The following is a 27500-nucleotide window of genomic DNA, read 5'->3' as shown; positions in this document are numbered from 1 at the left end:
ATTGCATGTGTAAATTTGCACACCTTAACTCGTATATGTGTACACACACATGCATGTCCACATGTGTACACATGACTCTATGCACTTTTACAAGCTGATGATTTTTTCAGTTTTAATACAAGTATATGTGTGGAAGCGCAATGGCCCAGTGGATAGGGTGGCAGATTCGCGGTCAGAGGATCACGGTTTCGATTCCCACACCGGGCTCTGGCAGGGGTGGTGGCGACTCCTGTTGTACTCTTTTGCCCCAACTTTCAATCAGTCTTTCTTCCTGTTTCTAGAGTAACACTGTGACGGACTGGCATCCTGTCCAGCTGGGTGGAACACATACGTCACAGAAACCGGGAAACTGGGCCCATGAGCCTGTCTAGGTTTTAAAAGGGCGCATAAATAAAGAATAAAAATATATGTATGTATGTAAGTGTGTGTGTGTGTATACATATACACAGAGGAGAGGGGAAGAAGGAGAGGAAAATATTTATATATATTTCACAAATTCAATATAATTTAATTACTAGTTTAATACCTAATCCAGTTAATCATGTAGTAACCAAAATCCTAAGGAACTGACACTAATAAACTATAATCTTAATCTATGCTAATTAGATATATCATAAACAAAAATAAAAAAAAAACAGAAAGAGTTAAAACAAAACCAACACCTATACCAGACAACTAGAATTAACATTGGAGATGAAACTGGTTTCAAATTTTGCCACAAGGTTAGCAATTTTAGAGGAGGAGGGGGTTAAGTCAATTATATTGGCCCCAGTACTCAACTGGTACGTATTTTATCAACCCTGAAAGAATGAAAGGCAAAGTTGACCTCAACACAATTTGAACTCAGTAGAAGAAGCTGGATGAAATGCTGTAAACATTTTTTACCTGGCATGCTAGGCCTTCTGCTGGTTTGCCATTCTACAGTGGGGATAATAATGAAATGGTGTGAACACCCCCCCCCCCCCCCCACAAAAGTATGAAAATAATTAAAAATGCACAGATGCATGAATATAAAAAAAAGGAACGTATAATTACATAAACATCACATAAAAACAAAATTATCTAAGTAAGCATAGACATCCCATCATCAGCTGCTCTATTGGAAATCATTATGATTTCAGCTCTAATATATATATATATATATATATATATATATATATATATATATATATATACATATATATATATATATATGTATGTATGTATGTGCGTGTGTGTTTGTGTGTATAAAATATATATAGATAATGTCTTCGCCAACAAATATGTTATATTAAAGATATGGCTCTGATATGTGTGTTGTTGATGATGATGATGATGATGATGATGATGATGATGATGATGATGATGATGATGAGTGCTGTAGTGGCTGCAAAGGTGGGTGATGTCCCCTCTCAAATCACTTTCTGAAAAAGTGTCTTCCAATTTATAAGAATTTCTCACAGAATATTGATTGATGTTCATTGGAAAATAGAAGATAGACGACATTATCTGAAGACAAGGATATTTCTCTTTTTATTTATTATTATCATTCTATTATTATTATTATTTATTTATTTATCTATTTAGTTATTTATTTTTTGATGAAATAGGATTTTCTTTTGAAAAGGAAGGGAAAAATAAAGAAGCAATAAAAAAAATGAAAGTGTTGTCATAGCTGTGTGTTTAAGATGTTTGCTTGGCAACCATGTGACTCTGGGTTGGGTTCCACTACATGACACCTTGGGCAGGTGCCTCCCAATGTAGCCTTAAATTAAGGACAACATAGTTTGAAGAACTTGGAAATAAACTGAACGGAAGATGTTGCACAAGTGTACACATCATGCACACACAGACACAGGGTTTGCTCTATGGTTGAGAATTTCACTTTGCCTGTCATCCATTTGAGATTGATGAAACATGTGTCACTTAAGTACTGGGATCGATGTAATGGACTTTCCTATGTCCTCAGAGTTGCTGGCCTTATGTTAAAAATTAGAAAGAATAATAATAGTAATAATAATAATGATAATAATAATAATAATACTAATGATAATTCTTTCTTTATTGGTTACCAGGGCCGAACACAAAACAGAGAGGATGATTCACAGACGAAGAACAATGAAGTTAATGTATAAACAGCAAAACACAACAATTAGCAATATATAATTGCCCAATAGTGAGGAGATCCACTGAGAGGTGACCAAAACAGCCTACTACTACTACTACTACTACTACTAATAATAATAATAATAATAATAATTACTATTATTATAATTTTTATTTAGGCAATGAGCAAGTAGAATTGTTCCTGCACCATGCAAAACGCTTAGTAACATTTCATCTATCTTTAATTTCCCTGTTCAAATTCTGATGAGATCAACTTTGCCTTTCATCCTTTCAGGATCGAAGAAATTAGTACCAGTTATGCACTGAGGTCGATATAATCAAATAGCCCCTCTCCCAAAATTTCAGGCCATGTGTCTTTAGTAGAAAGGTTATCATCATCATCATCATCATTATTATTATTATTATTATTATTATTATTAAATGAATGGATTTCTTTCAGTATTGAGACAATGAATATTCAGTTGTTCAGTCAAGTGAGCTACCTACTCATTGGATTAACATGTAGATGGCTGAATATTCCACGGACATGTGAGCCATTAATTCTCAAGGGGAATTTGCATGATATAATTTTTAGAAGGCTTGATCTCTAAGTCACAGGGACAATCCTTCTGATAAGATTTTGCAAAACTAAAATGATCAAGTTGCTATGCACTCCCTGCTATCATTAGACAATTCTGTTTATTCACTGATATATTATATAAGTGGAGGCGCAATGGCCCAGTGGTTAGGGCAGCGGACTCGCGGTCAAAGGATCGCGGTTTCGATTCCCAGACTGGGTGTTGTGAGTGTTTATTGAGGGAAAACACCTAAAGCTCCACGAGGCTCCGGTAGCGGATAGTGGCGAACATGTGTCTGTGGAATGCTCAGCCACTTGCACGTTAATTTCACCAGCAAGCTGTTCTGCTGATCGGATCAACTGGAACCCTCGACATCATAAGCAATGGAGTACCAACATATTATATAAGTATAAATATCAACATTAAATCAACTTTTGTATAACACAAAAATTGTGGGGGATGGATAAAAACAACAAATATCATAAAAAGAGACTAAACAGACAAAAAAGGTATTTATAATAGCTCAGAGTCTTTTCCTGTTTCCCACCTTCAGCAACTTACTCTTTTTGTCTCATTCAGTTCATTGTTTTCTTATATATATTTTTCGTTACCAGCTACTTTTCCATTCTTCACTTTTTAGCCAGCTGCTTCATTCTGATGTCTGGTAAACATACAGACTCAGCCATACACACAAAGTACATACACATATGATTTCTTTTTAATATACAATTCTCATAAACACAGAACAAAAGAAACAAATTAAAAAGAAATACAATTTTAGTTGTGTCCTAGTCCACGTTTATACAATAATTAAGAAATCATTTGCATTTTTTAATAGACCTATATGTAGAGATCAAGTCTTTCTTCTTACTAATTACTGTTTTTCCCCTTTATTTTCTGGATATTTATAACTTAGTAATAATAATAATAATAACAATAATTTCATTTATTTGCCACAAGGGGCAAAATACAAAGACAGACACAAAGTGTTGGGGGTTCATATATGACGTAATAAGAAAGAAAAAAAAGTAAGGTAAGTATACATGGTATACACTGAAATAGAAGGGACATATACATTGCATATAAAGGTTTAAAAATGGTTTCAAATTTTGGTACAAGGCCAGCAATTTCGGGGATTAGGTAAGTGAATTACATTGACATCTGTAAGTGAAGGTCAAAAGTTGAAGTATGTTGGTAAAGAAGTCCTTTTGTAACAAGAAACCACACCAGATACATGGAAGCTGTTGTGGCTCCTTGGTTACTTCTAGCATCAATAAAATATCACCTCACTCATTATTTCCAAGTCTTCCTGAGTTTACACTCTTTAATGAGAAACTTCACAACATTTTTCTAAAAACTCCATCAATACATTTTCCTCTTTTTCACTTAACATGTCTGTACCAGTTTTGTCACCTCTCTCCTTTGCACACACACACACACACACACACACACACACACACACAGAGTCTAATGTCTCTCATGACAACCCAGCTGCTTATTCCATTCTTTTCTATTCATTTACTATTAATAAACAATCTCATTAAGTGTGAGTAATTGTTCTTCGTTATCTTAATCACTTGGAAGCTGTTCTTTTATTAAGTTATACTGTCAGGAATCGATATATATATAAGTTGTTTGTGCTACTGAAGAGTAACTCAGAGAAGTCAACTTCACTTCTTGAGACCAAACTAATGGCATGCTGAGAGAAAGCTAATTAAAGGATTAAAATTCATCTTTATGGTCTTCTACTTGTGATCTTCCCTAATAATAATAATAATAATAATAATAATAATAATAATAATAACAACAACAATAATACAACTCCGGAAAAAATGGGTTCATTCAACATCCTTAAACAATCCTTTTTCAGGGACCTTTTGAGCAGGATGGGCTACTCGACCTGAAGAAAATTCTAACTAGGCCCCATGAGATCTTAATATCACACACACATGGTTGTGATGCATGTGCCTGGTGTACCCTTATCAGGTTGGTAGTCATGATAGGTATAATGGGTTTTTTATATTTTTACCCCAGTGTCACTTTGATGGCATGCACTACTCTCTCAATAATAATAATAATAATAATAATAATAATAATAATAATAATACTTTCTGCTATAGGCACAAGGCCTCAAATTTTGCAGAAGGGGCTAGTTGATTACACTGACCCCAGTGTATAATTGTTACTTATTTCATTCACCTTGAAAGGCTGAAAGCCAAGGTTGACCTCGATTGAATTTGAACTCAGAATGCAAGGCTGAATGAAATGCCTGGTGCACTAATGGTTCTTCTAGCTTGTCACCTTAATAATAATAATAATAATAATAATAATAATAATAATAATAATAATAATCCTTTCTGCCATAGGTACAAGACCTGAAATTTTTGGGGAGGGCTAAGTCAATTACATGGACTTATATATATACTATGGAGAGATAGATTGATAGATAGATAAGTAGATAGACACACAAATGGATAGATAGATAGATAGATAGATAGATAGATCGATAGATAGATAGATAGATAGATAGATAGATAGATAGACATACACACAAATAAAATGATAGCTACATAAATGTAATCTTTCATTTTTTTTTTAATATTTTCTCCTTTTAACTTTTTGGCTTCATCAGGGTATAACAATAAAGGCTATCTAAACTATTTATCTTGACTAAACAAATGGATTTCTAAATGTTTCTATTTTATCTGAGAACCTTTTTACCCCTCTGTTAGGAGTGACTAATTAAGATCTTAAATTATTTCATTTTCTTGGAAATATTAACTTTGTTGTCACTTAAGTTATTAAATCTTTACTGCTGAAACAAGATAAGACATTACAAATGATGAGAAGCAAGCAGAGACTCACATGAAATGAAATTATGACACAAAGTCACACAGACACAAAAACACATACACACACACAAAATAATGTTTAGATTTAAAAAATTCATTACACTAATGATTACAGAAAACAAACAACAAAAAGGAAAATGATACAATGATAAATGATCTATAGAAATAAAGCTATAAAATATAAATTTGCATCATTTCACAATTTTATATGTACCACTGTCAGCTTGCCTTGCAAATTTTCTTCTTAAAATGATTAAAATAAAAGGACTTAAAACAAAATAGAACTTTTGAAAAGGGCATTAAAATTTCCTTAGAGAAATTTCATGTCTTCCTCACCCTGTACTTGATATGTGTGTGTACTCTCCCTCTCCCCCCTCTCTCTCTTTATATTATATATATATATATATATATATAACACACACACACACACACACACACACACATATATATATATATATATATATATATATATATATATATCACATGTACTTTATATATATATGTATATAGAATCACGCACATACACATCTTCATAGACAAATTGTCATACTGCAACCCTCTCCTCATCGGTTAACTTTAATATATGCGTGTGTACGTGCGTATACATACATACACACACACACACATATATACTGAACAATATCGTGTATTTTTTCTTTTTTTTCTTATTTTTTGCTTTATTACATCTCAAATGAGTGAGATGCCACCATCCATTATGCGTGTGTTTATATATATATATATATATATATATATATATTAATGTATTCAACTATACACGTTATCAAATGAAGACAGATATTCACTGTGGAGGGTTACTTTGGGTGAAGGGTGGATCAATATCTGACGGAAGCAGAGAAACACAACACAGATAGGCAATATTATTCAAAGACATAAAATATTGCTGGCTTGTGGGGAGATAGTTTACACAGTAAATGACAGTAAATATATAATGTATTCATAGATAATCCTTCCATAGTAAAGACATGAAAACTACATTATTCCTTCTAGACCTGTATAGATTCATAGAATATTTATTACATAAGGGGCGTTCTTTCATAAGCGATTGCAATAAGGGAGAGAAGCAAAAAGAAATGAAAGTAAAAAGATTTATTGACAACGCACTTTAGTATCATAGGTAACAAAATTTTAAAAGAATTCTGAAACATTAACAGGACTTGATTTATTCAATCGCAAGACGCGTTTGAAGCATAGCAATAGGATAAGTATGGGATTTGTGTAGAAATTTGACGAAAATGAAAAAAAAAAGTAGTTTTTTTTTTGTTTTGTTTTTTGTTGCTACCTTTGATGTAGAATGAAATTTGAAGTTTAGACAGGATGTTAGCAGAACTCTGGTTTGCTTTAATATTTTGTGAAGTTGCAGGTGGCCCTGTTGGTAAAATATTTGCTGATAAACTTTTATATTTTGTCTCAGACTCTGTACAAGATCAATAACCATTTTAGTTAAATTTTGCTGACTCAATCTCCCTTGTACTCAAAATGTGGGACCTTTGGTAGGCCTGTGCAATGTATCATTAACAACTGCATTCTTTCTCATATTTTTATTAATATTTTCATTGACAGTACTTATTAGAAAGCATCCTGTAGCTCATAGTGGATTCTTGTATGAAAATTCCTGTACATGTTTTATCTACTGGATTACTAGTTATTATCAAGGAATCAACTGTGATTCTGTAATTGTTTTGACTGAACATTGTTGAGAAAAGAACAACGATGTTCTATAGGGAGTAACTAAAGCTATATTTAGCATGTAGAGCCATTTGGAAACCTTCCGTAAAGAAATAATAAACTAAACATCTTCCAAACCTGGAGCATAAAACTTCAGAGAGATATTCATACAAACAGCAGCCTAAATATTCAATCCTGTCTCATATAATATTCTGTGCTACCACTTAGAAAGTCAGAACTAACTTTAATATTCCTATGAACAAGGCTTTCCTGCTTGAGAAGTTACAGTCCATCAATGTAGACAGCAGGAGGACTATATAATTGACAAATGTTTCATTAGTGTGCAGTAGTCAATTAAAAATTTCCTCTCGCATAAAAACCCATAAAGTAAAGAAAAAGTGTTGTAAGAATAGCAACAACAACTACAATGAGCTTTAATCTTTTCAGTTTTTTAGTTAGGGTCTGATACATGGAGATTTGTATGGTATTCATATTATTATTATTATTATTATTATTTCTTTGTCTCTCATATTTGGGCAGAGAAATAATGAGTTTTCTTTTTTGTTTTCTGTTTTTGTTTTTTATCTTTGATAGACAATGAAATGAAAGCTGCAGGCAGAGTTTGTAAGAGGAGATTTGATTTGCTTAGACATTGTCGGAGAATTAATACAACTCAGTTACGACTCCATTACAGACAGAGAAAGAAATATTTGTAAGAGAATTTGCATATATATATATATTTATATGTATATATATTCTAATTTTGATTTTATTGGAGAGAGCAGTGTAAGAGGAAGGGGTGAGATAGAAATATTAGTTTAGAGACTATCAGACTCCACTGTTCCATTCAGGTGAATTTACAACTGACAATAAGATACAAAAGATAAACAGATAAATAAATTTAAAAAAAATTAAAATGTCTGGTGATTGGATTTAAAGGTTTAACTAGAATATTAACTAGAAAATCAATAGCATTTTTTTTCTCTCTCTCTTCTTTACAGTAAAATCATTGTTAACAGCAACATTGAGAAAGAAAGTTCAATAATTGTCCACATGTACTACAAATTCTATATCGGTCTACTTAACCAATAAAATATATATTCTAGTTATAAGGTTTAGTTTTTAGTCAGGAAACTAATAATCAGTGAGATAATCATGGCTGTGTGGCTAAGAAGTTTGCTTTTCTGATTGAGTGCTTCAAGGTTCAAACCCATGAAAACAAAAAAACAATTCTTATAGAAGAAAATTCAAATTCTTAAAAAATTTATTGTTTCCATTGTTTTATTTTAGTTATTAAATGAAATACGATTTCTTTTCACAAACATGTAATACCATGATAAAAATTGTGTCTTCATTGCGTACAAGTCATGTGGTAGTGGTTGAAAAGTAATAAAAATAATTGTTCAGTCACTGTAACTATTAATTCATGCTACTGAAATGAAATGAAATGTGACATTTTTCTTGTGACATTTTTAACTGGGCTAATTTAAAAAACATTTTCCAGTGATTTTAGTTCCCTTTCACACCAGGTTAAACCCTGCTGACCAGGACCTGTGGGGAAGCATTTTTACTTAAACCTCAAGTTCACAAATGTCTTAGAGGAATTTGGTTAAGGAGATTGAGTGAATGAGACTGATCTACTGGCAGACTGACTGACGTTCATCTATCTAACTATATGTATAGCTAGATGGATGAAGGTCGATCTTGAAATGCTGAATCTAATGAAGGAGATGACAGAGGACTGACATATGTGGCACAATGCTGTACTTGAGATGATCTGCGAACCACAACAGAATTGAGATCCTAAAACCAAAGTGCCATGTAAAAATCATAGATGTGTGTGCTGGTGTCATGTAAGAAGCATTAATACTGGTGCCATGTAAAAAACACTGGTGCTGGTACCATGTAAAAAGCACCCACTACACTCTGTTGAGTGTAGTATTTATATTATTATTTAATTGAACACCACACATCCATTTACAAGTATATATATATATATATATGCTGGTATAAAATAATGTGCAGAATTGTATCATTTATGAGAAAAATAACTCAGCCAATCAATAATCATGATCAATAAAATAAGTATTGAACTGTAAAAAATCCTAAGGATTCATATGATTTCTTGAGACAGTGCTCCAGCTTGGTCACAGCCCACTGACTGAAATCATTATAAAATACAAAAAAAATAACAAGACATGTCTTAGCATATTCAGAGGAGCAAGCACTCCAAGACAAAATTAGCAACAACAACAAGAACAACACTCACACACACACCTACACACTTAAAGGAAAACTCTAACAGACTCCAGAATGACTACACGAAGACGAGATGATTGCATTGATAAATTTAACAAATAGTGACAAAAATTTATAAATTGTACGAAAGCTATTACATCTGTAACGAATATTTAAAATGACAAAAATAAATTGAGTAAAGTGAAATAAAAGAATTTAAGAAATACAGTTTCAGTTTTTCAAGAGAATATTTTACTTGACTGCCTCATCATACAGCTGAATTCATATATGACAATAAAATAAAAATACGTCTATTTATTAGAATTAAAGGTTTAACTAGAATTCTAGCATAGAAATCTATAACATTATTGCTGTTGTTGTTGTTATAACTATTATTATTATTATTATTATTGGTTATTATAATCATTATTATTTTAATTTCTATTTTTAATGAAGTTATTGTTTTCAGAAGAAAGAAGAAAAATTAACAGTGGTGAATTAATAGTAAAGTAAAGAAAGAGAGAGGGAGAAACAGAGTGAGAGTAAAAGGGAGAGAGAGGGAGAGAGAGTATGTAATAAAGATTGAGAAAAAGAGAGATAGACGAAGAAATATAGAATGATAGACAAAGAGGGAGAGAGGGGGTAAGAGAGAATAGGAGATATGAGAGAGAGAGAAAATGATTGAGAGAGGGAGAAAGAGATGTAAAAGAGTGAAAGAAGGAGTCTACATGTGTGTGTGTGTGGATGCATTTGTGTGTATGTGTGTGTTTTATTGTTTTGTCTGGTGACTTAAATACAGCTGAGATTGGGAGATAATTTAGGCAACCAACCAAACTTTCACATCAATATCTTCTTTATTGAATACTTTACATGCACACGCACGCACACACGTTCATTTTCTTTCCCTCTCTTGCAGACACTCTCCCTCTGTCACTTCTCTCACACATACATGCATGCACACTTACACAAATATTCTCTCTTTCTCCCTTACACACACACACACATACACACACACACATACACTCTCTCACCCACACATACAATCCATACTCTCTCAAACACAGAATCACATTAAAAAAAGACAAACAGAAAACACCATCGTCACATACCTAAACATGTTCACCTCTCCCCCACCTCTTTCTCTCTCTCTCTTTCTCTCTCTCTCTCTCTCTCTCTCTCTCTCTCTTACGAACACATTATTTGAAATAATCAGGTATGTTCACACATTCACTAATGACTAAACATACCGTCTTGCTTTCAAACACACAAAAACACAGTACACAGATGCGTAAATATATTTTTTTTCTATCTCACAGAAAATATAGTACATAGCCACATTAACACAGCATTTCGCTTTTCTGCTATGTAAATCATGACACACACATGCACACACACAAACAGACACTCACACACACACACATGTTGAAAGAGTAAAAACTCATTCGCATAACCAGGTAAAAAACATATAACTTATTTACAGACAAACATAGACCTATTCAAATAGACTCGTAACTGTAAGGCATGTTCATATACATGCATCAAGCACATCCCATTCATGCCTGGATGAACCTTCATTCACTATGATACACAGGTGTGTGTATGTATATATAATCATACATACATACATATATATATATATATATATATATATATATATATATATATATATATACATATGTATATATACATATGTATATATAGACACACACACACACACACACACATATATATATATATATATATATATATATATATACATATGTATATATAGACACACACACACACATATATATATATATATATATATATATATATATATATATATATATATACGTACATATACATATATATATATATATATACGTATGTATGCATGCATGTCATGTTTGCATACAAACAGCTATTACACATTAATTACAATATTTATGCTGGAGGTAACACCCTGTATACACATACGTTTAATTAGAAACAGAGACACATAGTCAACTCCTAAAGAGATACACACTGAATTCTAAGCTCATGCACATTTAGTTACATATACACTTTCATTTATAAACACAAGAATAATTAAATAAAACTATGCTCATATGGTAAATTAAACGTATACACACATACAACTTCACTTACAGATGTAGTCATATATTCAATTATAAGTGCTTACACATATTCAGTTGTAAACACATATAAATATTTAGTTATAAATGCATACACAAACATATATTCAGTTATATTTTTTATATAGCTATTCACTTACACATATCCTTTTAGAAACAGATATACACATCCAGTAATAAATATACTTAGTTAGAAACATGCTCATATTGAATTATAAAAGCATACACATTCAAGTAGAAACACATCAAAATCACATGTTAAATTAAAATCACACAAACACACATTTAATTATAAATACAGGCACATGCGTAATAGGTATGTAATATAGAATAAAGAGCTTTCTTTGGCTCTAAAATTGAATCCTAGTTTTTGCGACACAATTTTTTGGCAGAGTGATGTCTGTGTATTCGTGATAGGGAGGGTGTCACCATAGAAAATCATCAGAGTATATGTAACTCGTTCTAACAACAGCAAGACTGTATAATTAATGAAAGAATGTGTGTGTTATAAACTTCCATGAATAAGTATTCTTATGGGACTAAGAAATGGGTGGAGTGCTTACAACTGAGGTTCTATTTCGACCAAATCTTTTGCTATGGAAGACACCTGCTGAATGAAGAATCTAACAAGTCAAACATATACTCTTTTTACTCTTTTATTTGTTTCAGTCATTTGACTGCGGCCATGCTGGAGTACTACCTTTAGTCGAGAAAATCGACCCCAGGACTTATTCTCTGTAAGCCTAGTACTTATTCTATCGTTCTCTTTTTGCCGAACTGCTAAGTTACGGGGATGTAAACACACCAGCATTGGTTGTCAAGTGATGGTGGGGGGACAAGCACAGACACGCAAACACACATACATATATATATATATATACATATATTTATTTATATATATATATATATATATATATATATATACATATATACACGACAGGCTTCTTTCAGTTTCCGTCTACCAAATCCACTCACAAGGCTTTGGGTCAGCCCGAGGCTATAGTAGGAGACACTTGCCCAAGGTACCATGCAGTGGGACTGAACCCGGAACCATGTAGTTGGTAAGCAAGCTACTTACCACACAGCCACTTCTGTGCCTATATTGGGATTTTTAGAGGCACATTATATTTTCAACTTTTTTGAATTCCCATATTCATGTCCCATGTAGCAGTATTTTTATGCTTTTCCCTAGTCATGTCTTTTTTAAGTCAGTCACTTTACATATCTTTTTTGAAGTTCTTCAACTACGCTATGTCTTACTACGCAAAAGAAATAAATAACCACTAAGTATATTTATATATGAATTATGATCCTGACAACTATTTATTTATTTATTTATTTATTTATCTATCTTTTTTTGCTCAAACTGCAACATCAGAAATTTCTTTATAATAATGTTCTATATATCACAAATATTCTAAAAGTGTCTTAGTTGTGTTTGATGATTGCTTGGCAAAACTGAACATGAAACTTGAAGTTACAATGTATTATCACAAAAAGTTCATTCACTTTAAATATATATTTCACTCTACATCATCATCATCGTTTAACGTCCGCTTTCCATGCTAGCATGGGTTGAACGATTTGACTGAGGACTGGTGAACCAGATGGCTACACCAGTCATCTCAACAACAATATATATTGATAACTGATTCTATCTATATAACCATCAAACACACACACACACACACACACACACACACACACACACACACATACATATATACATATGTGCACACTCCCTTTCTTAATTTACTGGACTTATGACCAATTTTATTTTTTAGTTAGAAAGAAATGCCGATAATGTTTTCTTCTCAAACTCCTGAAATATTCTTCCATATGGCATTCTGTACATGCATACATACTTGATCTTTCTCAATATTTGCCATGGGCATATTTGAGTTATTTCCCTTAGCTCAAGTTTGTTTTCTATATAATGAGTTACAATAAAATGATTTACACAGTAGAGGCAAAGTTTCTCTGAACAAAATTCTGTCTTTTAAAATTGCTGACCATACATCTTTATCATAAATATTTATTAACATGACCATAATCATGACAGAAATGTCGTTAGAATGATTTGTTTGATCAGTTAATTTTCTCATAGAAATTAAAAAAAAAAAAGAGAGTGAGAGAGGAAATAATTCGATGTTGAATTTCTGAGTTATCTGACAACTGGTGTGTAATTTCATTGTTGATCCTGTTGTGTTGTTTAGCCCCAGGTCATCCAATGACCACCACAATTTCTTTTTTTAGTGAAAGGAAATAAAGTCGTAGGACAAGGAAATAATATAAATAATAATCAAAGTAATTAAACAGAAAATACATTATTAAATGACAATACATGAATTGTACACAAAGACAACATAATTTATATAATGGCTTAACAAACATAGGCTCTTCCACTCATCATTTCGTTCAATATGTTAAATAAAACATAAAAAAATAAAACATTAACTCATTCATTTATTGAACTTTCCCCATTATATTTTCTTGTGGTTCTTTTCTTTGGAATTTTTATTCTGCTTGTTCAGGATTATATTATTCAATGCATATTTCTTTAGTTAAGATGACACAGTGGGTATTGAAGGAGATTTGACTACTATTTCAAGTATGTCAAATGACTGTGTAAAGCAGTCATGAACAACCTGTGGTCTGTGAGACTTTCTAAATGGCATACCTTATGAAAAATTACCTTCACTTATTTTACTATAGCATGCCTGATGATGTCATAACTCATGAGAACTGCTTCTCAAAAGAAGTTTGCTCATGCCTGGCCTTAATGTTACATTGCTGGCACTGGGTTTTATTTATGTTAACCCGAGCCAGCCTTCACTGAGTAGACCTATGATGAAAGACATTCCATTATAACCAACCCATCTTTTTAGGAGTATAACTTGGAGTAAATTATTTAATGTTACCTTTCTTTTTCCAAGATAGTAGGGTGTGATATGAGGGAAATTTTGCTGCTATTTTTATTATCAACCAAGGAATCATGTAGTGTAGAGGTCCCCTTTGTTAGCTTGTTATTATTCACATTTTTGCAGCCACTGTTAAATCAAGATGATGTAACTTGATTCCGGTCTTTTTACAACAGGTGACATTTTAAGGATTTTACAAAACTGTGGTATATTTGCTGATTGCTGTTTCTATGTATGTACCAAGGATATCCAAATATGGAATCTGATTTCAGCTACTCACATAGGTTTTTTTTTTTGGGGGGGGGTACTCATTGGCTTTTGAACCAAAGTTGTTCCGTTTATCATCATCATCATCATTTTTATGTTTGCTTCTTTTCAAACTGGTATAGGATGGATGAGTCCTCATGGTCTGTCTTAGTTATTTGCCTCTGGTTTCTATCACTTGATGCCCTTCCTATTGGTGACCACTTCACTGAGTGGCACCAACACTAGAGAGTTTGAATAAAGGACCTCACTTGAGTCTTTTAAAAAGTATTTAGATGTATTTTTCTCAAACAATAGATCGGTCAGTCATCTGTAAAAGGCTACAAGACTAGGGAAGCCTGTACACTTTTACAACCTGTCCTTAGAAATGTCACATGTATTGAAAAAACACAGTAAAATCATAGAAACCCCTAAAAATACAGAAGGACAATGCAAAACACATAACATTAAACTCTGTTGGTGGTGCTCAATGTAGTCTTGGCAGTGTTAGTGAAATCAGACTAAAGATAATGACTAAATCTAAATGTTCCTGTAGCGAAATGTATTGAATGGGCAGCAAACAAGTCGACACTTGTAGAACTGATATATTCATTTAGCTGTGGAAAATAAATATTTCCACAAGATTACACCTAATAAGGTAACATTCATTTTCTTTCCTACATTGTGTGTGCACATGCTTGTGAAGGAGAGAGAGAGATAGAGAGAGAGAGAGTGCATGTGTGTGTGTTTGAGAGAAAGAGAGTAGGATTGCTAATTTCATAAGCAAACAATAATACTTCACCAACACTACTTCTGAAATAACAGAGCTATAGCCCAGGGACAAGAGAGGACAGGTTCTGAGGCTACTTTCTTCACTTTTACATTACTTAACAACAAACAATAATACAACATGGAAATTTGTTCTAATAAAATACCTGATCAAGTGAAAGAACATTCTACGTGTGAGGGCTTGAGATATTAAACTATCAATCAATAATGTTATAAGGACAATAACAACAGCAACAAACAAAACCAAACAAATAATGGAATCAATATATGTTTTCATTATTCATTTTTGCTCAAATTAGATAAGCTAATAAACTCCTAACAGAAAAATGTATCCAGAACCATTTTATAAGTTAACATAGAAAGTGATTGAAGGAAATTAATACATACAGATTCAGGATGTTTCTAGATTTTCTCATTATTATTGTACATATGCTTCAATGCACACATGCTTCCATGTGTGCATGCATGCTATGTGTAATTATAGACACATGCACACACACACACATGTGAAAAAAAGAACAGAACCTCAGGAGTCTAGTGTTGGTCTGTGTCAGCAAAAATCGCATTTAATGATAAATGTTAAAGTTTCTTAAGTTTTTATGATGATATGAGGAGAGTTTTGCAGATTCAAACAAAGCCTTTCTATTGGAAGAAAGAAACTTTCTTTTCTTTTGTCATTGTCCAAGAGATCTTGGACACAATAGAGGACGATAGGGAATGGCAAAGAGTTATTAGTATTTATTTGGGAGGGAAGTAGTCTTTGACAGAAGAGAATTTAGAATGTGAGCAGGTAGGGGGGAGAGAGTGAATTTAAGAGAACATATGGAGAGAGTAAGCAAGATGAAAGAATTGGGAGGTTAGAACTGGAAAAAAAATAACTGTGGAAGGAAAGAAAAATGGTTTATGTTGACTGTGTCAGTGACTACAACACACACACATGTGGATGTTACATGAACACAAGGACAATGGAACTTTCGGAACCAGCTTGCATGTTCTTATTTACACATACACACAAGGGTATTAAAAATAAGATAATGGTGAAATGGATAAATGACAGAAATAAAATATAAACTAAAGTAAAAGCATTTTGAAGCTTTCTGTATAATATACATTCATAAAAGCAGATGATGTGTGGTGGGATTAAGGAGAGGAGAAGAAACGTTATTTGGTCCTAAACGAGAAGATGTAGACACAGATGTGGAAATATATGCCAAGCACATTTGGCAACCACTGTTTGGATGTGGCTAGGGAAAGCTAGTGAGCTTCTAGCTAAAAGTTTGTAAAGATTCTTATCTCTTTTGAAAAAGAGGCAGCATGGAGAATGTTAAAGCATTTATGGAGACAGATAGTAGAATGTGGATGTTTGCTACATCTCACCTGTCCTTTACATTAACTACCTCTTGGTATTTAGTCTGTCCACCTACCATGGAAAATCACATGCCAGGAAACATCATGTATACCCTTGGCATATCTCCCATTGGTTTGAATAAATGCTTCATCTCTTTGTAATCCTACTTCATCCAACTTACTTATATATTTACTATAGAATATATTTATTCCAACAGAATGTTCTATAAGAAGGTTATACTATACATCTAGTTCACATTGAATGACATGCATGAAATGGACAGAGCAGAATTCAGTACATATGCACACTTAACTTCTATTTTACCAAATTGCTTTAAAATCTACAAATTGTTTGACTAGATAAGGTATAAATGAATGAATAAATAAATGAATAAATAAATAAACAAACCATCAAGTGATATACATATATGTATGTGGTACGGAAGAGAAGAAATGACCATGAACCATTGGTATCTGTCACTTCCTTTCACTTCTAGGGCAACTTCAGTTCACATAGCTTTGAGATATGCCATGTTTTTAAGTACAATACATCTTCACAGGGGTCTGACCTGGATGAAGTGGTACAGCATTTAACAATACATAGTGTCATATTTATATATGTTTACATTTTTAAGCTGCTTCAGACTAAAATGATAGAGAGATAGATAAATTGATTGATAGACAAACAGACAGACAAATAATAGAAACGTGTGCTTTCTCGCACACATCTCAATTCATATGGTAAGGTGAGTGGCTTTTGTTGGACATCCTGCTGGACAAAATACAAAAATTGCCAAAGAGTGGATGAACTTGGTAGAGCCAATGGCCATTCAGCAACTAAGAATGAAAGTTCTTAGTCTTTGTTTAGACATCTCCCTTGCAAATGGAAAATTCTTATGTAAAACCTACAACTTCGTTTGCATCTAATGATAGGGAAAATGCATACATTGTTTAGAGAGTGGAAGTGAACCCATGCAGGGTATCTTCTTTCCTTGCCTCACTTTTAAAAGCACCAGGTAGAGGAATCACATGATTTTTAACACCTTTTTTATGTTTTAAATTATATGGATGACTATAATTGGAAAAAGCAAAGCAGTCGATGAAAGATTCCATGATGAAAAGCAAGCATCTGTCAGCATGTGCAGTAAGCTCACTGTACATCTACTGCAAGAGGTGTCCATCAATGTCATATTTGTTGAAAAAAATGTAGGATCCTTGCAAAATTGAAAAGCCACATGTGTGCTGCTCTCATTGAAGAGAAATAGCAAGCAATGACAATGTTCAAAATTGAGATGCAGCCATAATATGAATTTATGTGTGTATGTGAGCATACATATATGTGGTGTGTGTGTGCGTGTATAAATATATGTATATATATATATTTGAGAAATATACATGTAAGACATACACAGACATGTATGTATACATATATGTATGCCTGTATATCATCACCGCAGGCATGCTATTCATAGTTGATGATGACTGTTCATATGAAATGCCTTGAGTCATAGTATCCAAAGTGACGTGATTTCCTTCACAGTTTTCTGTTCCCAGCCACAGTGCTCCTACTGTGAGTATTGATGACCACTCTCTGTATTGTATTTAACCACATCGCTGCATCTTAGTTGGGGTTCTATCTCGAATTTCTCATGCCACTAGAAGACTTGAAGTAGAGTTTTACCTAGGCAACCAACGTTCTAACACACACACACACACACACATATATATAAATATATACATGTGTATATATATGTGTGTGTGTATATATATATATATATATATATATATATATATATAGGAAAATGAAAAATAATAATAAGGCAGAATGCTAAACTGGAAACATATTTTAATAAAGATTTCTCTAACCGGCTTTCATTGCGAGGCAAATTTTCAAGAAGAGGGAGAATGAAAATGTTTTTTACAAAGAAGTACAAAATGAAGAAAATAATATATAAAAAAATAATATATAAAAAAATAAATATACCAATACATTACATTGTCTTTGAGCTTTTAAAGTTCAATGGTAATCCATGTAGATAATTGTTGGAAAAATAAGGATGCATGAGAATTGAGAGTTGTGTTAGGTTTAAAAAAAGGGTTAAAAGTTTGTGTTAAGCAGGAAGTGTGGTGTCAAAACAGGAAGTGTGTGTAACGGGAGACAAATGTTTTTAGTTGGAGTTATGAATGTGTAGTTCATAACTCCAACTAAAAACATTTGTCTCCCCTTACACACACTTCCTGTTTTGACACCACACTTCCTGCTTAACACAAACTTTTAACCCTTTTTTTAAACCTAACACAACTCTCAATTCTCATGCATCCTTATTTTTCCAACCATTATCTACATGGATTACCATTGAACTTTAAAAGCTCAAAGACAATGTAATGTATTGGTATATTTATTTTTTTATATATTATTTTTTTTATATATTATTTTCTTCATTTTGTACTTCTTTGTAAAAAACATTTTCATTCTCCCTCTTCTTGAAAATTTGCTTCGCAATGAAAGCCGGTTAGAGAAATCTTTATTAAAATATGTTTCCAGTTTAGCATTCTGCCTTATTATTATTTTTCATTTTCCTATTATTTCTCCACGTGCGGTTAACACAACCCCACTATTTACTGACTTATATATATATATATACATTTATATATAAATGTATAAATCTATGTCCAGGTAAATTATGCACACACACACAAATACATTTAATAAATGTTTTCCTTATAAAATGGATTGCTGTAAGTTTTGTTTATCTTTAATCTGTTTATGCTTTACTGACTTCATTTGAATCTCTGACTCTATTCTCTGTAAATATATTTGTATTTATATTTCTGATGCCATTTGTTTATATATTTCACCACTTACATGCTTTCCTACACTGATGCCTATATACATGGCAACATGCCTATACATACATACATAAATACATACATACACACAGATGTGTGTATTATATACTACATATATTACGTATTTAGAGTTTATGTATGTGTATATAATATATATTGTGTATATATGTATAGACATCTATATATCTATATATATATATATACATATACACACACATATGTGTGTGTGTGCATACATATAGTTAGGTAATTAGAGTACAAAATTTTATATGTAACTACTTATTTGACTAAGCATCTAGAAAAATCTGTTAACCAATTTCCTGCTAAACCAGTTCTGATATCGAACAATTTCTAACCAAGACAACCACCTATTTAATAACATCCAGTTCTGTGACACATAACTGCTTCTATGAAAGAATCATCAGTGAAATGTTAGTCTTTGACAGTAGCACAGATAGAATAATGCAGAGTGATGAAGCCCTTATAATTAGCATGGGGGGCCAAATGTTTCTGCTGAAATTAGACACTTAGCTTGTTTGTATATTTTAGTTAAACAAATCGACTACCAAGCCTAGTACATATTCTATCAATCTCTTTTGCTGAATCGCAATGTTATGGAGATGTTAACACATCAACACCATTTGTCAAGCAGCGGGAGGGGGGGACAAAGACACACCTACACACACACACACATATATATATATATATATATATATATGTATACATGTATGATGGGCTTCTTTCAGTTTCTGTCTATCAAATTCACTCACAAGGATTTTGTCAGCCTGAGGCTATAGTAGAAGATATTTACCCAAGGTACCACACAGGACTGAACCCAGAACCATGTGGTTGGGAAGCAAACTTCTTACCACACAGCCACCAGTCATGGTAAACTAGGTACTCCATTCACAACTATCCAATTCTTTTCTGGAATATCTGTTTTTCACCTTAGACTACATTATCCGATACCTCTGCCTTTTAAAAGGCTGTGTAATACTATAAAAACCAACTGCCATTTATGATAGATTAAAGAGTGCCCTGCTCTTGCTATGGTAACTTTGACACTGATTAGTAAACGATTTTGTAGTCCTGATGTTGACATAGGAAACAAAACCCCTAAACGTGTCCAGTTCATGTCTAAAATACAGATTCTTATAAAGAAAACTATTAGTATGTCTTAAAAACTGAAATTCCTTTTCATCCCAACACACATCAGTATAAACTATTAGCTTATCTTTATTAAACAAATCACAATCTCAGCAGACATTTACTGTTAGTCTCCTGGACTATTATAGTTCAATTTTATTAAAAATAGATTAAAAGTTTGATATTACTAAAAAATTAATTTTCCAACAATTTAGTTATTAAATTCAAAGATTTGGTTATTGTTGGAATTAACTATTAATTCATGATATTTTTCAATTTATTCAGTTTACAGCGAAATTATGAGACACAAATATAACACATTTTTCAATTAAGTTCACAATTTTATCAGAATTTTGACTGGTTTTATGATACCAGTTCTAGAGATTTACTCCGTCATCTGATGTAAAAATAAAATTATAAAACAAACACAGAAACATTAAAATAGCAATTTGTAACAAGTTAACAAGGTTCTAAAAACAGTAACTTAATTGAATATGTAGGCACAAGCTTGGCTGTGTGGTTAAGAAGATTGCTTTGCAGCCATATGGTTTCAGGTTCAACCTCACTGTCTGGCACCTTGGACAAATGTCTTCTATTATAATACAAGTACCAACTGAGTAATGGTGTCAATTATATTGACTTACCCCTCCCCCAAAATTGCTGGCCTTGTAACAAAATTTGATACCAATATTATTATTAACAACAACAACAACAATGATAACAAGATGGTGAGCTTGCACAATTGTTAATACACTGGCCAATATACTATGCATGTGTGTGTGTGTGTGTGTGTGTGTGTGTGTGTGTGTGTGTGTGTATATATATATATATATATATATATATATATATATATGCTGAGATCCCCTTTGGTCATGACTGACCATAAGATTGCACCTAGAAAGTTACGCTCTGAGGCACAAGTCTGGGCAAGGTTGTTTATGGAAGACCAGCAGTCGCCCATGCATACCGGCCTCCCCTCTCCATGCCATCAGTGTTATCCAAGGGAAAGGCCTAGGGGCCAATACAGTTTGGCACTTGTGACGTCGCAACTCATTTCTACAGCTGAGTGAACTGGAGCAACGTGAAATAAAGTGCATTGCTCAAGAACACAACATGCTGCCCAGTCCGGGATTCGAACTCACAATCTCACAATCACAAGCTTGACGCTCTAACAACTGAGCCATGTGCCTTCACTTATATATATATATATATATATATATATATATATATATATATATATATATATATATATATATATATATATATATATATATATATGTATGTATATATCCATCTCTTCCCTCCATGTATCCATCTATCTTCCTATCCACTTCTTTTCACTGTCTACATATTCCTCTCTTCACTCCCCAGAGAAGATAGAGAAGAAGAAATGTTATCCATCTATTATAGCATCAAAATGAATCAGTTATTCTGAATTACAATTATTTTCAGTTACATAAGAGACCCTAGAATATGAATTTAAACTAAATTAAAGTACTGAGAATTTTCTTGATTAATTTTTCACTCAGGCATAATTTTTCTCAACGGAATGAAAATAAAAAACAGATACAAAGATAAACAGAATCAATGTATCAATGTTGAGAGAGAGAGAGGGGGGGAGGAGGCAGAGGCAATATGCTAATATTGATTTCAAATCTTAGCACAAGGTCAGCAACTTTGAGGAGGCGGTAAGTCGAATACATCAACTCTAGCACTCAATCTAATACTTATTTCATCAATCCTGAAAGGATGAAAGGCAACGTGGACCTCGGCAGAATTTGAACTCAAAACATAAAGATGAATGAAATGTCTCTAAGCATTTTTCCTGGCATGCTAACGATTCTGCCAGTTTGTCACTTTGCAATATGCTAATAGCAGAAACGTTAGCACGGCGGGCGAAATGCTAAGTGGTATTTCATCTATCTTTAGGTCCTGAGTTCAAATTCTGCTGAGGTCGGCTTTGCCTTTCATCCTTTTGGGGTCGATTAAATAAGTACCAATCCTTGTTTGTCCCCTCTATATTTAGCTCCCCTGTGGGCAATAATGAAATAAATATTAGAGTAAAATATGTGTATGGCAAAAGCCTCTATGTGGTCTGTCAATTTGGTAGATATAGCAGTTAAAACTGTCACAAGATCATACAGATGTCATTAATATATTGCAGGACATGATACATTGGATAATATAATCTTAAAAACACTACTGGGATGAAGGATGGAACTGGCATAGATTTGCTCAATCAAGGCTTTCTTGGAGCTAAAAGACAAGAACTACTTAGCTATGAACAACCAATAATTATCAGGCAATAAAACAGAAATTTTTTTTTAAATGGTCATACAGATGATACTAGTCAGTTTATAAATTAAAAATTTTAATATTCCCCCCGAGTGAAAAATTAATCACGAAAATTCCTAGCACTTTAATTCAGTTTTAATTCAATTTCTAGGACCTCTTATGTAACTGAAAATAATTGTGATTCAAAAAGAAATGATTTATTGTGATGCTATAACAGATGAAGGACATCTCTTCCACTTTATCTCCCCTGAGGAGTGAAGAGAAGAATGTGTTGATAGATTGTGAAAGAAGAGAAGAGGACAGTGAGATAGAGACAAGGTGGGAGAAGACGAGATTATATATATATATATATATATATATATATATATATATATATATATATATATATATATAATTATTTTTCAGGATCCAATAAGATCAAGGTATTTTGATAACAAAAGCACCAAGGTAGAGCTGAGAATAGCATGCCTGTATAATAACAGTCTGTATGAACACTCATGTACTAACAAAAGCATATACAAATTTGTCCTTCCATTTATGCTGCATACATCCACAAATATAGACCAAATACACCCAACATATACATAAGATCACACAAGAGTATACTTCAGTATGCAGTCCACGGTCCACTGTAGGCTCAAGATCCAACACAGGGAAGGTTTTGAGTGTAGTGTAGCATAATATGATACTCCACACACACACACAGAGAGAGAGAAACAAGATGTATTCCCTAATGTAGCAACAGATGATAAAGTAATCAGAAAATGTCTTGACTTTTCAGTTCTGTACAATTAAGCAAATCTTGCTAATATCAAATTGGCCTTGCCTCTGTTTGGAGCTTGCTAAATAAGTACCAGTAACATATTTAATACTGGCACTCTGTTGCTTACGACGACGAGGGTTCCAGTTGATCCGATGAATAGAACAGCTTGCTCTTCAGATTAACATGCAGGTGGCTGAGCACTCCACAGACACACATATCCCTTCACATACTTCTCAGGGAGATTCAGCATGACACAGAGTATGACAAGGCTGGCCCCTTGAAATACAGGTACTACTTATTTTTGCCAGCTGAGTGGACTGGAGCAACTTGCAATAAAGTGTCTTGCTCAAGGACACAATGCACCGCTTGGAATCGAGCTCACAACCCTATGATCGCAAGCCAAATACCCTAACCTCTAAGCCATATGTCATCATGTATCTAATACTGTTCTGTGAATGACATAACATAACCTCTGACCTAAAAAGATCAAAATCTATTTACAATTCCTAGGGGCAAAAAAAGTCATTTTGCAATCGTTTCAATTCTCTTCTATATCATAATCACTTAAGAAAGACATTGCAACATGACTGTCTTAACATTCTAACAATTTGGTAACTAATGAGAATTTCTATTATAATATAATTGCAGTTATTGTCTTTTTCTTCATCACAAAAGATAAATTGAAAGAACAGAAGGAATTTAAATTAAAGAGTGATTTTTGTTGTGTCACTTCAGATATTTTAATGAAATATATATGTAAGTTACTAATAAGTTATTGTCAATATTCTGGTAAAAATGACTGGTGTTGCTTAGTTTTACGATAATTGTCATAAAGAAACTAAAATCATAAGGGAAGAATTTTAATTTAGGTATCAAGAAATGTTAATATATATAGGCAGTGATGAAAGGCAAAGTTGACCTTGGCAAAATTTGATATCAGAATGTAAAAACAGAAAAGATTCTGCTAAGCTTGCCGCCTTACTTGTCTATAAATATCGGTTTCAAATTTTGGCACAAGGCCTGCAAGTTTGAAGGAGTGGACAAGTCAATTACATTGACCACAGTGCTTTACTGATACTTTTTTTTTTTATCAATCCCAGAAGGATGAAAAGCAAAGTCAACCTTGGCAGAATTTGAACTCAGAATGCAAAGATGGATGAAATGCTGCTAAAAATTTTGCTAATGATTTGGCCAAATATAAATATCAAATATAAATATAAACATAAATACAGTAATCCCTCACCATATAGTGGTTCACCTACCACGGCTCACCTATCACAGTTTACCTATCACAATTTATTATTTAAACTTACATTGATTCCTCCATGATGTTGTTTTGCATTTATATTAAAATATATACAAATCATAAAAATAATAATAAAAAATATACAGTACTGTACTGTTTCTACATTGCCGATTTTAACCAATCGCAGGGGGCTTTGGAACATAACACCCATGATAGAGGAGGGATTACTGCACAAAACATAAATATCTAATATAAATATTAAAGTGAAACAATAAGAAATTGGAAACAAGCAATGTTCTATGGGAGCAGACTGGTTCGAGCTTCTGACAACTTGATCAAAAGCCAAGCAGTTTCAACTCACAGCCATTGAGATCTATCAAACTGTAAGTATTCAGAATTACCTTTTGTTGTATTTAGTTTGAGATGTTTCATATTTCATTTTATTTTTCTAATATTTTCCCCACAAACTGAAAGTCTAATTACAATATGGCCACCACCATTTAATAAAACCACAACATAATGTGGCTTTATTATGATTGTATGAATGATAGTTTGCTAATGAAAAGTATACAAACTGTGCAAAACAAACAAATATATATCCAACTACACACGCACACACACACGTAGATACGAAAACACAAAAGGAGAAAACACATGCTTAATTCCAAACATACATACACACATATAAATATGCATGTATGCATAAGCATGTGCAGCTGCACGCATTCATATGCACGAAAATACACTTACAACCACAAAACTATGCACAAACTTTTTTCTCACATCATCATTAAAAAACACATTCTGATTAGAATGATGGGAATTTTCTCAGACAATGTGTCTGGAATTCTCTTACCTCTCCGAAATAAAATAGCTTCAAGAAATTGGAACCTCGGCAGGAAAGCATACACGTACACATAAATATATATATCCATATGTAAGAATATACACACACACACGCTCATTTGTATTTATTGGGTCTTAACGAAAAAAAAATTAAAAATAATATTGGGAGATACAAAGAAAACAAAATATTCATAAATTTATTCCATTTAGCAGAGAAATAAACACACACATAACACACACACACACACACACACACACACACACAAAGCAATGCAAAAGTAAAATAATTGCAAATAGTTGAAACTTTCAAGAATATGCAATTTTCCTCTTGAAATGACATGGAAACTATCAACATACATACATACATACATACATACATACATACATGTATGTAATAAATATATCTATATCTCTATATATATATATATATACACATGCACACGTGCACATACACACATGCTCTGTGTGTGCATACATACAGAAATAGCTGTGTAGCTAAGAAGTTTGTTTCCCAAACATGGAACTCCAAGTTCAATTCTACAGTGTAGCATCCTTGCTAAATACCATGTAATTTGTCACACAGAAGCTGTGCCTAATCCTAGTGTGTGTATGTGTGTGTGTGTGTGTGTGTGTGTGTGTGTGTGTGTGTATACACAGTCCATATGCATATAACAGAGTCTCAGATATGTACATTATCGTTACAATTAGAAAACAAAAACTCCCTGAAGAAGATTTTAAAGTTTAGAAAACAAGAAGCCAAGGAGTTAAATCCACAAATATGAATTGATCTGAATTATCAGAGAATAAAAACAATGGGGTTAAAAGTGGCACGAAAATAGCACCATTTGAGCTGTGCCAGTGGCACAAAAATAGCACCATTTGAGCGTGATCGTTACCAGCATCGCCTTACTGGCATTTGTGCCGGTGGCACGTGAAAAAACATTCGAGTGAGGTCGTTGCCAGTGTTGCTGGACTGGCTCCTGTGCAGGTGGCACGTAAAAAACACCATTTTGAGTGTGGCCATTGCCAGTACCGCCTGACTGGCCCTCATGCCAGTGGCATGTAAAAGCACCCACCACACACTCGGAGTGGTTGGTGTTAGGAAGGGTATCCAGCTGTAGAAACTCTGCAAGATCAGATTGGAGCCTGGTGCAGCCATTTCGTTTGCCAGCCCTCAGTCAAATCATGCAATCCATGCCAGCATGGAAAGCGGACGTTAAACGATGGTGATGATTTCATTATATGTAAACTCCAACACTTTGTGTCTATCTTTGTATTATCCTGCTCATCCTTCACCTTGGTGGCAAATAAATAAAATCATTATTATTATCATTATTGTTGCAGTGGTCGCTTTGAGTTGTTATTATCAATAAATAAAACAATAATAAATATGTACCAGTAATATATTGGCAGAATTGGTTGAGTGCGTTCTGTCCTGAATAAAACTTGTCACTGTATCTGAAGTTAAAAACCAATATTATTTATCGTGATTTTGGCTTCT

The 27500-nt window shown here is 33.0% G+C and overlaps 1 long non-coding RNA gene across 1 annotated transcript in view; it reads right to left on the bottom strand.

The window, feature by feature from the left end:
* LOC149132055 (uncharacterized) overlaps positions 1-27500 on the bottom strand; it is a 547197-nt gene that overhangs the window by 28216 nt on the left and 491481 nt on the right. The window lies entirely within an intron of this gene.

Source organism: Octopus bimaculoides, chromosome 18, assembly GCF_046866305.1.
Source record: "Octopus bimaculoides isolate indiv1 chromosome 18, ASM4686630v1, whole genome shotgun sequence".
Taxonomy (NCBI): domain Eukaryota; kingdom Metazoa; phylum Mollusca; class Cephalopoda; order Octopoda; family Octopodidae; genus Octopus; species Octopus bimaculoides.
Note: the sequence above shows the minus strand (reverse complement) of the source record. Positions and strands in the feature narration are given on the sequence as shown.